This window comes from Mustela putorius, unplaced genomic scaffold (genome assembly GCF_011764305.1).
Source record: "Mustela putorius furo isolate JIRA1106 unplaced genomic scaffold, ASM1176430v1.1 tig00000799_pilon_pilon_pilon, whole genome shotgun sequence".
NCBI lineage: Eukaryota > Metazoa > Chordata > Mammalia > Carnivora > Mustelidae > Mustela > Mustela putorius.
In genome coordinates, this window is record NW_025421483.1 from 98,330 (window position 1) to 111,210 (window position 12,881).

A 12,881-nucleotide genomic window follows, 5' to 3' on the forward strand; every position below is an offset into this window, starting at 1 on the left:
CTCCTACCTTGCAGAAAGTGGTCACTTTTCTATTTGTAGAGTTGCAGTTATTCTTTTCTAAGATCTTTGGTTAAGTTTGCAGGTGTTCAAAATAGCTTGATAGCTATGTAGCTGAAGTCCTGGGACCAGATGAGATTAAGATCTCCTACTCCTCTACCATCTTGGACTGCTTTATTGTTTCTTTTTCATTTCTAATTTTATTTATTTGGGTCCTTTCTATTTTATTATTCATAAGTTTGGCTAAAGGTTTATCAATTTTTTGCATCTTTTGAAAGAACCAGCTCTTACTTTCATTGATCTTTTCTATATTTTCTTTTTTTCTTCTTCATTTTTTAGTCTTCATGTCATTTTTTGCTCTGATTTTATTATTTCCTTCCTTCTGCTCACCTTGGTTTTTGTTTTTCTTGTTCCTTAAGGTATTAGGTTAGATTGATTGGGTATTTTTCTTGTTTCCTGAATTAGTTCTATAGTGCTATAAACATTCCCTCAGAAGTACTTTTTCAACACCCCAAATATTTTGGACAATTGTATTTCCATTTTCATTTGACTCCATGTATTTTTTTAAATTTCTTCTTTGATTTTGTTTTTGACCTTTTTGTTGTTTAGTAGCATGTTGGTTAACCTCCACATGTGTTTTTTCTAGTTTTTTTTTTCTTTTTTCTTGTGATTTATTTCATATTTCATACTGTTGTGGTCAGTAATGTATGACATGATTTGAACCTTCTTAAATTCATTGAGACTTATTTTGTCACCTAAAATTTGAACTATCTGGGGAATGTTTCATGTTCACTTACAAAGAATATTATGTTGGTTTTGGATGTCTTTTCTACCATTCTTTCTGTCTTCTCCTTCTGAGACTATATAAAGTGAATGTTTGTTCACTTCATGTCATCTAAGACATCCCTTAATCCACCCTTGGTTTTTAAAATTCTTTTTTTTTTTTTTTTTTTTTTTTACTGTCCAAGTTGGTTGCATTACCCTGTCTTCCAGATCAGAGATTTTCTTCTGCATCCACTAATCTTCTATTGATTCCCTCTGGTGTGTTTTTCATATTAGTTATTATATTCTTCAACTCTTTTTCATATTTTCTTTGTGGTTGTTGTTGTTGAAGTTCTGAGTTTTTTTGTTCTTCTCTCCAGCCTTGTGAGCATGAGCTTTACTATAAACTCTTGTCAGGCACATTGATAATATCCATTTCACTTAGTTCTTTTTCTGAGGTTTTGTTTTGTTCTTTCATTTGGAGCATATTCCTCTGTCTCTCCATTTTGCTTAACTTTCTGTTTGGTTCTATGAATTAAATAGAATAGTTATTTCTTCTAAATTTGAGGGAATAATCTTGTGTATAGTCATCTCCTGTGTGAACTATGTGTGCCTAGTCATTTTTGCTGACTGGCTGGAGTTGTGGCTGGCATGGACTGGGGGTCCATAATGGGGCTGCCTTGGTAGGATGGCTGAAGCTGAAGTGCACAAGGTCTGGGGCAGTCCTGAGGCTCTATGTACAGATGGTGAACTTTTAGAAAAGTTGAAATGAAGTGTGTGTATGACAGGAGGTCCCAGAGTTCTCCACACAGTGATTTTCCTAGCAGAATAGCTGAAGCTGAAGTGGATTAAGGTGGGGGGACTCATATCTTTTCATTCAGAAGATGCCCTAGCAGGGTAGCTGAAGGTGAAATGAGTACAAGCTAAGGGATCCCATGGCTCTATGCACTGAAGGCTTCTTGGCAGTATAGAGGAAATGAAGTGAGTATAAGCTACGATGTTCCAGGGTTCTTCCCACAGAGAGTGCCCTGGTGGGACAGCTGGAATTGAAGGTGTGCGTTGGGAGGTCTATGGTTCTCCATGCAGGGACATCATGGCAGGACAGAATTTCAATCGTCTACTCTTGTACCAAGAATGAATCTGTGTCAATGGGTGAGTCCTAACTGAATTAAAATATGGGATGCTTATTAAAATGTTGGTAATTTAAACTGATACTTGTAAAATTTTAAGTGCTCCTTCACCAGTCTAGACCATAAAAACAGACTAAATAAATCTCAGCCATCAAAGTTGAATTTAAAAATCAAACACAATGGTACCAAATCTTTGATCCAAATTTTTTGGCAGCAAAAGTGATTCTAAGAGGGAAGTTTATAGCAATACAGGCCCACCTCAAGTAGAAAGAAAAATCTCAAATATATAGCCTAAACTTACACTTAAAGGAGCTAGAAAAAAGAACAGATAAAATCCAAACCCAGGAAAAAGCAGGAAATTATAATGATTAAAACAGAAATAAATTAAATGAAAACTGAAAAAAAAATTGAACAGATCAAAGAAATTGGGAATTAGCTCTTTGAAGAGAAAAATCAACAAAATCGATAAATCTCTAATCAGACTCATAAAAAAGAGGGGGGGCATGAGAGGACCTAAATAAATAAAATAGCTCATGAAAGAGGGGAAATAATACCACCACCACCACAGAAATACTAACACTTCTAACACAATATTATGAATACTTATATCCCAACAAATTGACAACTTAGAAGTGGGTAAATTCATGGAAATATATAACCTACCAAAATTAAAACAGGAAAAAAAGGAGAAAATTTGAATAGGCCAATTACCAGAAATAAAATGGAATAAGTAATCAGAAAACAAGACCAGAGTGCTTCACAGGCAAATCTACCAAAAAATTTTAAAAAATTAATAGCTATTATTCTCAAAGTATTTCAAAAAAATAGAAAATTAAGAAAAATTTCATTCTATGAGGTATCACCTTGATATCAAAAACAGATAAAAATACAACAACAAAAAAGAGTACTAAAGGCCAATATCTCTGATGACTATAAATGCAAAAATTATCAACAAAACATTCATCCACCAAAATATTAAAAAGAAATCATACAACACAATCAACCGGGATTTATTCCCAGTATATAAGGGTGGTTCAAAATTCACAAAGTCATCAAAGTAATGTGCCACAACAATAAAAGAAAGGATAAAAACATATGATCATTTCAATAGATGTGTGCAAAACATTTCTTTTTTTAAAATTAACATATAATGTATTATTAGCCCCAGGGGTACAGGTCTGTGAATAGTCAGATGTACACACTTCACAACATTCACCATAGCACATACCCTCCCCAATATCCATAACCCAATCACCCTCTCCCTACTCCCCACCCCCAGCAACCCTCAGTTTGTTTTGTGAGATTAAGAGTCTCTTATAGTTTGTCTCCCTCCTGATCCCATCTTGTTTCATTTTTACCTTCCCTACACCCAAAACCCTCACTCTACCTCTCAACTTCCTCATATCAGGAAGATCATATGATAATCGTCTTTCTCTGGTTGACTTATTTGGCTCACCATAATACCTTCTAATTCCATCCACATCATTGCAAATGGCAAGATTTCATTTCTTTTGTTGGCTCCATAGTATTCCATTGTATATATATATACACCACATCTTTTTTATCCATTCATTTGTGTATGGACACCTAGGTTCTTTCTATAATTTGTCTGTTGTGGATATAGCTGCTATAAGCATTCAGGTGAACCTGACCCTTCAGATCACTACATTTGTATCTTCAGGGTAAATACCCGGTAGTGGCAATTGCTGGGTCATAGGGTAGCTCTGTTATCAGATTTTTGAGGAACTTCCATGCTGTTTTCCAGAGTGGTTTCACTAACTTGCATTCCCACCAACAGTGTAGGAGGGTTTCCCTTTCTCTGCATCCATGCCAGCATCTGTCATTTCTTGACTTGTTCATTTTACCTATTCTGACTGGCGTGAGGTGGTATCTCGTTGTGGTTTTGATTTGTATTTCCCTGATGCTGAGTGATCTGGAGCACTTTTTCATGTGTCTGTTGGCCATCTGGATGTCTCCTTTGCAAAAATGGCTGTTCCTGTCCTCTTCCCAATTCTTGATTGGATTATTTGTTCTTTGGGTGTTGAATTTGTTAAGTTCTTTATAGATTTGGAGACTAGCACTTTATCTGGTATGTATTCACAAATGTCTTCCCCCATTAGGTCAGTTGTCTTTTGGTTTTGTAGACTGTTTCTTTTGCTGTGCAAAAGCTTTTGATCTTGATGAAGTCCCAATAGTTCATTTTTGCTCTTGCTTCTCTTGCCTTTGGTGATGTTTCTAGGAAGAAGTTGCTGAAACTGAGGTCGAAGAGGTGCTGCCTGTATTTTCCTCAAGGATTTTGATGGATTCCTATCTCACATTGAGGTCTTCCATCCATTTTGAGTCTATTTTTGTGTGTGGTATAAGGAAATGGTCTGTTTCATTTTTCTGCTTGTGGCTGTCCAATTTTCCCAACACCATTCGTTGAAGAGACCATCTTTTTCCTTTGGACATTCTTTCCTGCTTTGTCAAAGATTAGTTGACCATAGAGTTGAGGGTCTATTTCTGGGCTCTCTGTTCTGTTCCACTTATCTATATGTCTGCTTTTGTGTTGGTACCATACTGTTTTGATGATGACAGCTCTGTAATAGAGCTTAAACTCTGGAATAAGGAAGCCACCAACTTTGGCCTTCTTTTTCAACATTCCTCTGTCAATTTGAGGTCTTTTCTGCTTCCATATAAATTTTAGGATTTTTCCATTTCTTTGAAAAAAATGGATGGGATTTTGATAAGGATAAACGTGTAGATTGCTTTAGGTAGCATAGACATTTTCACAATATTTTTTCTCCTAACCCATGATCGTGAAACATTTTTCCATTTCTTTGTGTCTTCCTCAATTTGTTTTATGAGTGTTCTATAGTTTTCTGAGTACAGATCCTTTGCCTCTTTGGTTAGGTTTATTCCTAGGTATCTTATGGTTTTGGGTGCAATTGTAAATGGGATTGACTCCTTAATTTCTTGTTCTTCTGTCTTTTTTTTTTGGTGTATAGAAATGTCACTAATTTATGTGAATTATTTTTATCTTGACACTACTAAATTCCAGTACAAGTTCTAGCAGATTTGGAGTGGAATCTTTTGGGTTTTCCACATAAAGTATCATATCATCTGCAACTAGTGTAGTCTGACTTCTTCTTTGCTGATTTGGATGCCTTTAATTTCTTTTTGCTGTCTGATTGCTGAGACTATGACTTCTTCTACTATGTTGAATAGCAGTGGTGATAATGAACATGCCTGATGTGTTCCTAACCATAGTGGAAAAGCTCTCAGGTTTTCTCCATTGAGAATGATATTCACGGCAGGTTTTTCATAAATGGCTTTGATGATATTGAGGTAAGTACCCTCTATCCCTACACATTGAAGAGTTTTATTAAAAAAGGATGCTAGGGGCCCCTGGGTGGCTCAGTGGGTTAAGCTTCTGCTTTTGGCTCAAGTCATGGTCTCAGGGTCCTGAGATTGAGCCCTGCATCAATCTTTCTGCTCAACCTCTCTGCCTTTCTTTGCCTGCCTCTCTGACATCTTGTGATCTCTCTCTGTCAAATAAATAAATAAAATATTTTTAAAAAAGAATGCTTTACTTTGTCAAATGCTTTTTCAGCATCTATTGAGAGTACCATATGGTTCTTATTCTTTTACTAATGTATTGTATTACACTGAATGACTTGTGGATGTTGAACCAACCTTGTGGTCCTGGAATAAATCCCACTTGGTCGTGGTGAATAATTCTTTTCAGGTACTGTTGAATCCTATTCGCTAGTATTTTTGTGAGAATTTTCACATCTGTGTTTATCGAGGACATTGGTCTGTAATTCTTTTTTGTCTGGTTTTGGGATAAAGATAATGCCAGCTTCATAAAATGAGTTTGGAAGTTTTCCTTCTATTTCTATTTTTTGGAACAGTGTCAGGAGAATAGGTATTAATTCTTCATTAGGTGTTTGGCAGAATTCCCCTGGGAAGCTGTCTGGCTTTGGATCTTGTTTTTTGGGAGATGACTGCTTCAATCTCCTTACTGGTTATGGGTCTGTTCACGTTTTCTATTTCTTCCTAGTTCAGTTTTGGTAATTTATACGTCTCTCAGAATGCATCCATTTCTTTCAGATTGACAAATTTGCTGGCGTATAATTTCTCATAATATGTTCTTATAATTTTGTGTATTTCTTTGGTGTTGGTTGTAACCTCTCCTCCTTCATTCATGACTTTATTTATTTGGGCTTTTGATAAGTCTGGCCAGAGAATTATCTTATTAAGTATTTCAAAGAACCAGCTCCTAGTTTTGTTTTTGTTGTTGTTGTTGTTCTACTGTGGTTTTGTTTGTTTGTTTGTTTTGTTTTAATTTCTATTTCACTGATTTATGCTCTGATCTTTATGCTTCTCTTCTCCTGCTGGATTTCAGCTTTCATTGCTTTTCGTTCTCCAGCTTCTTTAGGTGTAAGGTTAGGTTGTGTATTTAAAACCTTTCTTATTTCTTGAGAAAGGCTTGTATCACTATATACTTTCCTCTCAGGACTTCCTTTGTGTGCCCCACATATTTCAAACAGTTGTGTTTTCATTATCATTTGTTTCCATGAATTTTTTCAATTCTTCTTTAATTTCCTGGTTGACCCATTCATTCTTTAGTAGGATGCAGTTTAGCCTTCATGTATTTGGGTGCTTTTCAACTTTGCTCTTGTGATTGAGTTCTGGCTTCAAATCATTGTGGTCTGAGAATATGCAGGGAATGATCCCAATCTTTGGTATGGGTTGAGATCTGATTTGTGACACAGGATGTGATCTGTTCTGCAGAATGTTCCAAGTGCACTAGAGAAGAATGTGTACTTTGTTTGGGATGGAATGTTCTGAATATAGTTTTGATGTCCATCTGGTCCGGTGTGTTATTTAAGGCCTTTATTTCCTTATTGATCTTTTGCTTGGATGATCTGTCCATTTCAGTAAGAGGGGTGTTAAAGTCCCCTAATATTATTTTATCATTGTTAATGTGTTTCTTTGATCTTATTATTAATTGGTTTATATATTTGGCTGCTCCCATGTTAGGGGCAGAGATATTGAAAATTGTTAGACCTTGTTGGACAGACCCTTTGAGTATGATATAGTGTCCTTCCTCATCTCTTATTATAGTCTCTGGCTTAAAGTCTAATTGATCTGATATAAGGATTACCATGCCAGCTTTCTTTTGATGTCCATTAGCATGGTAAACTGTTTTCCATACCCTCACTTTACATCTGGAAGTGCCTTTGGGTCTAAAATGAGTTTCTTGTAGGCAGCATATTGATGGTTTTTTTTTTTTTTTTTTTTTTTTTTTTTTTTTTTTTTTTTTTTTTTTTTACGCATTCTGATACCCTGTGACTTATGATTGCAGTATTTTCCCCATTCCTATTCACGGAAACTGTTGAAAAATATGAAATTAGTGCCATTGTTTTGCCTATAAGGTGACTGTTACTGTATATTGTCTTTGTTCCTTTCTGGTCTGTTACTTTTAGGCTCTCTCTTTGCTTAGAGGACCCCTTTCAAAATTTTCTGTAGAGATGCTTTGGTGTTTGCAAATTCTTTTAGTTTTTGTTTGTCCTGGAAGCTTTTTATCTCTCCTTCTATTTTCAATGATAACCTAGCTGGATATAGTATTCTTGGCTGCATGGTTTTCTCATTTAGTGCTCTGAATATATCATGCCAGTTCTTTCTGGCCTGCCAGGTCTCTGTAGATGAGTCTCCTAACAGTCTAATATTTTTACCATTGTAAGTTATAGACTTTTTTTCCTGAGCTCCTTTCAGGATTTTCTCTTTGTCACTAAGACTTGTAAATTTTACTATTAGATGATGGGGTGTGGACCTATTTTTATTGATTTTTGAGGGGTTCTCTCTGTGCCTCCTTGATTTTGATGCTTGTTCTCTTTGCCATATTAGGGAAATTCTCTATAATAATTTACTCCAATACACCTCTGTCCCCCTCTCTCTTTCTTCTTCTGGAATCCCAATTATTCTAATACTTTTTTGTCTTATGGTATCATTTATCTCTTGAATTCTTCCCTTGTAGTCCAGTAGTTGTTTTTCTATCTTTTGATCAGCTTCTTTATTCTCCGTCATTTGGTCTTCTATGTCACTAATTCTCTCTTGTATCTCACTTATCTTAGCAGTAAGAGCTTCCATTTTTTAATTTCACCTCATTAGTAGCTTTTTTGATTTCAGTTTTGTTAGATTTAAGTTCTTTTATTTCTCCATAAAGAGCTTTTATTTCTCTAGACAGGGTTTCTCTAATATCTTCCATGCCTTTTTCAAGCCCAGCTAGCACCTTGAGAATTGTCATTCTGAACTCTAGATCTGACATATTACCAATGTTCATATTGATTAGGTCCCTAGCCTTTGGTAACACCTCTTGTTCTTTTTTTTTTTTTTTTTTTTTTTTTTTTTTTTTTTTTTTTTTTTTTTTTGTGGTGAGTTTGTCTGCCTTGTCATTTTACCCAGATAAGAATATATGAACAAGAGAATAAAATACTAAAAGGGTAGCAATGTCCCTAAATTTTGTGTGTATTTTGGACTCTTAGAAGAAAGTAACTCCCAAATTTTTAAAGAAAGAAAAATTTATATATCTACAAAAATAAAGGCAAACATGATGAAGGGATGGACTATGACTGTAAAGATGAAAATTTAAAAAAAATTCTAGAAAAGGAATTTATAAGATCAGTTGGTTTGGAAAAAGAAATAAAAAGAAAGTGGAGTGAATTTGCTCAGGCTATAGATTAGAACAAGACACTGAGCTAGATTTAGGGTATATTTTGATATTTTAGAAGAAATTGCCTCCCAAAATTTTTTAGAAGAAAAAACCCCTATATGTATACAAAAAATAAAGTTAGATACAATGAAAGATAAAATATGACTAAAATAATGAAAGTTTTAAAAAGAATTTTTTTAGAAAGGTATTGTTAAGATAAACTAGTTAAGAAACGTTAAAAGAGGAAAAGGAAAAGTTACAAAAATTAGAATAAGGAAAAAGTAAAATTAAAAAAATTAATTAACTTTGCAAGACTGAAGAATCATGGGGGGAAGGCCATATATTCCATACTTTACCTTCCCCTCTCTGGAATTCTTCTGTTCTCCTTGATCAGTGAGCTTGGTCTTAGCTGGAAGATCTTGCTGGTCTTGGGGGGGACACTTTTGTAGTGATTATCAAATGTCTTTGCCAGAGGTGGAGTTGGGCCACCCTTGCCAGAGGCCAGGCTAAGTAATCTGCTCGGGTTCACTCTCGGTAACTTCTGTTATCTGAACACTTTCCCTTAGAGCTCTAGAGGATGGGAATGAAAATGGTGGCCTTTGAATCTCTGGCCCAGAGGAGCTGAGAGCTTGGGGCCCCACTCCTCAGTGCTCCCTCGGAGAAAAGCTTTCAGTCTCTCCCATCTCCCTGGTCTCCGGCCGCACTCCAAACTCACCCAGTCTGTGACTTAGTTTTTCTGTCTCTGGCACACAGTCCTGTTTGGAGTCTCCAAACCCAGCAGATTCCTGCTTCTCTGCTCTTCCAGTGGGTGAAGTTGGGTCTCCCTGGGTCTGCTACTTGTGGGGTCCCTCTCAAAGAGCAGTGGTCCAATTGTGCTGCAGATCACAATTTAAAATAGCCCCAAGCTGAAAGCTCATGCCTTGGGTCCATCTCTTTAGCTGGCTTCCCCACTGTGAGACCTGTGAGCTCTGCTACACTCAGACACCCCAATCATTCTGTGACCCCATGACCTGAGACTACACTGTCCCCACAAGGGCTCATTTAGCCTCTGGAGCTATGTGCCTCAGTGGAGCAGACTTTTAAAAGTTTGAATTTTGTGCCCTGTTGCTCCACTGCTTGCCAGGAACTGGCCCCTTCCCCTATGGTCTATCTTTCCATCACTTTGGATTCACTTCTCCTCACGTCCTAGCTTTCAGAAGTTGTCAATTTTCTGTTTCTAGAATTGCTGCTCTTCTTTTCTTTGATCTTCAGTTGGGTTTGTAGGTTTTCGGAATTGTTTGATAACTACTTAGCTGACAAGGCCCTGATGTCATCTCAGTCTGCTACTCCTCTGCCATATTGACTCCTTCCTGGAAAAGGCATTTCACAAAGTACATATATTTATGATAAAAACCCTCTGCAAAGTGAGTTTAAATGGAACATGTCTCAACATAATAAAGGCCATTTATGAAAAATCTATGGCCAGCATCACACTCAATGGTAAAAAATTGCGACCTTTTCCTCTAAGGTCTGGAACAAGAGAAGGATATCCACCTTCACCACTTTTATTCAACATAGTAATGGAAGTCCTAGCAACAGTACATAGAAAATGAAAAAAGTAAAAGGCATCCAAACTGGAAAAGAAATAAAATGTAAAACTCTCACAATTCATGGATGACATGGTACTATACATAGAAAATCCACCAGTCAGAATGGCTAAAATTAATGTCAGGAAATGACAGATGTTGGCGAGGATGGAGAAAGGGGAGCCCTCCTACAGTTGGTGGGAATGCAAGTTAGAGTAGTGACTCTGGAAAACAGCATGGAGGTTCCTCAAAAAGTTGAAAATAGAGCTACCCTATGACCCAGCAATCACCCTACTGGGTATTTACCCTAAAGATACAAATGAAGGGGCACATGCACCTGAATATTTATAGCAGCAATGTCCACAATAGCCAAACTATGGAAAGAACCTAGAGTCCATCAACAGATGAATGGATAAAGAAGAAGTGATATATATATATACATATATATGTATATATATATATATATATATATACATATCTATCTACAATGGAATACTATGGAGCTATCAAAAGAAATGAGATCTTTCCATTTGCCATGGTCTGGATGGAGCTAGAGGGAATTATGCTGAGCAAAATAAATCAATCAGAGACAGACAAAGATCATATGATCTCTCTGATATGAGAAATTTGAGAGGCAGGGCAGGGGGTTGTAAGGGTAGGGAAGGAAAAAATGAAACAAGATGGGATTGGGAGAGAGATAAACCACTAGAGACTCTTAATCTCACAAAACAAACAGGATTGCTGGGACGTGGGAGGGTAGGGATAGGGTGGTTGGGTTATGGACACTGGGGATGGTATGTGTTGTGAAATGTGTAAGTCTGATGATTCACAGACATGTACCCCTGGGACAAATAATACATTATATGTTAATAAAAATAATTTTTATATGATAATAAAAATAATTTAAAAAGAATCCTAAAGACCATCATATAACTACTAGATCTACTAGACAAGTGAATTTGGTAATGTTACAGAACGCAAAATCAATGGGCATAAATATCCTGCATTTTTCTACACTAGTAATGAAGCAACTAAAAGTGACATTAAAAAAAACTACTCCGTGGGGCGCCTGGGTGGCTCAGTGGGTTAAGCCGCTGCCTTCGGCTCGGGTCGTGATCTCGGGGTCCTGGGATCGAGTCCCACATCGGGCTCTCTGTTCAGCAGGGGGCCTGCTTCCCTTCCTCTCTCTGTGATCTCTTCCCTTCCTCTCTCCTACTGTGATCTCTCTGTCAAATAAATAAGTAAAATCTAAAAAAACAAACAAACAAAAAAAAAACTACTCCGTTTGGAAGAACAAATATTGTTAAAAGGTCTGTACTACCCAAAGCAATCTACAGATAAAATGCAATCTCTATCAAAATACTAACAGTATTCTTCACAGAACTAGAACACACAATCCTAAAATCTCTATGGGAACTCAAAGGACCCTGACTGATCAAAACAACCTTGAGAAAGAAAAACTAGGAGGTATTAAAATTCCAGAATTCAAGTTATATTGCAAAGCAGTAGGGAGTAAAACAGCACAGTACTGGCATAAAAACTGACACATAGATCAATGGAACAGAAGAGAAAATCCACAATTATATGGTCAATTAATCTTTGACACAGGATAAATGAAGATACAGTGGCCAAAAGATAGTCTTTTCAACAACTGGTGCTGGCAAAATTGGACAGTTATATCCAAAAGAATGAAACTGGACCATTCTCTTGCACCACACAAAAATAAACTCAAAATTGGTTAAACATAAATGTGAGACCCAAAACCATAAAAATCCTTGAGGAGGGCACAGGTGGTAATTTCTCTTATGTTGCCCATAGCAACATCTTTCTAGATATATCTCGTAAGGCAATGGAAACAGAAGCAAAAATAAACTATTGATGCTACATCAAAATAAAAAGTTTCTGCACAGCAAAGGAAACAACAAAACTAAAAGGCAATCCATGGAATGGGAGAAGATATTTGCAAATGGCACAGCCGATAAAGGGTAATATCCAAAATATATAAAGAACTGATACGATTCAACTCAAAACATAATCCCATTAAAAAATTGGGCAGAAGGGGTGCCTGGGTGACTCAGTTGGTTAAGTGACTGCCTTTGGCTCAGGTCATGATCCCAAGGTCCTGGGATTAAGCCCTGTATTGGGCTCCCTACTCAGCTGGAGGCCTTCTTCTCCCTCTCCCACTCCCCCTGCTTTTGTTCTCTCTCTCACTCTCTCTCTCTGTGTCAAATAAATAAATACAATCTTTAAAAAAAGATGGGCAGAAGACATAAGCAGACATTTCTCCAAAGAAGACACCCAGATGGCCAATAGACACATGAAAAGATCTTCAACTTCACTCAGCATCAGGGAAATGCAAATCAAAATGACAATCTACATAAGCAATGAATTCTGGTACACTGAAAAGAAATTAAAAAATAAAAATAAATTAAAAAAACAGTGCCTGGGGGAAAAAAACAATGAATTATCACCTCACATGTATCAGAATGGCTAAAATAAAAAAAAAAAAAAAACCCACAAGAGATGATGAATGTGAGATTATATATATACAATGCAGTATTATATATATAGTATATATACTATATATATAATGCAGTATTATTACACACATGTGTATATACATACATGTGTGTATATATATATATATATATATATATATATATAATGCAGTATTATTCAGCCATAAGAAAGAATGAAATCTTGCCATTTGCAACAACATGGATGGACTTA